Here is a 350-nt window from a genome sequence, read left to right on the forward strand (position 1 = left end):
TTCCGAGATCAGACATTGGGCTCGTTCAGGGTGGCGTGGCCGCAGACCAGGGACCATGGCCGCACTGGGGCGCGAACCCAGGACCTTCTGCGTGTGAGGCAGACGTGCTCACCGCTGCGCCACGAAGCCACATCCGGCTTTTCATTCTTTTAATGGCATCTTTCACCGAGGAAACATTTTTTTCAAGCAAACGTTTTTAATTTTGATGAAGTCCAAATTCTTACTTTTAGTGTCAGGTCTAAGAATTCCCCGCCTGGTCCCAGATCCTCAAGATTTCCTTCTACATTTTCTCCTAAACTTCTTGTGGTTTTACATTTTAATCCGTGGTCCATTTTGCGTTAACTTTAAGG

General features: G+C 47.7%; 1 non-coding gene across 1 annotated transcript; it reads right to left on the bottom strand.

Moving 5' to 3' along the window:
• Positions 1 to 56: 56 nt before the first annotated feature.
• On the bottom strand, positions 57 to 129 carry TRNAV-CAC. The gene has a single exon. It is a non-coding gene; the product is annotated as a tRNA-Val (tRNA).
• Between the last annotated feature and the right edge of the window lie 221 nt (positions 130 to 350).

Source organism: Pteropus alecto, unplaced genomic scaffold (assembly GCF_000325575.1).
Source record: "Pteropus alecto unplaced genomic scaffold, ASM32557v1 C17145942, whole genome shotgun sequence".
In the NCBI taxonomy this organism is placed as follows: domain Eukaryota; kingdom Metazoa; phylum Chordata; class Mammalia; order Chiroptera; family Pteropodidae; genus Pteropus; species Pteropus alecto.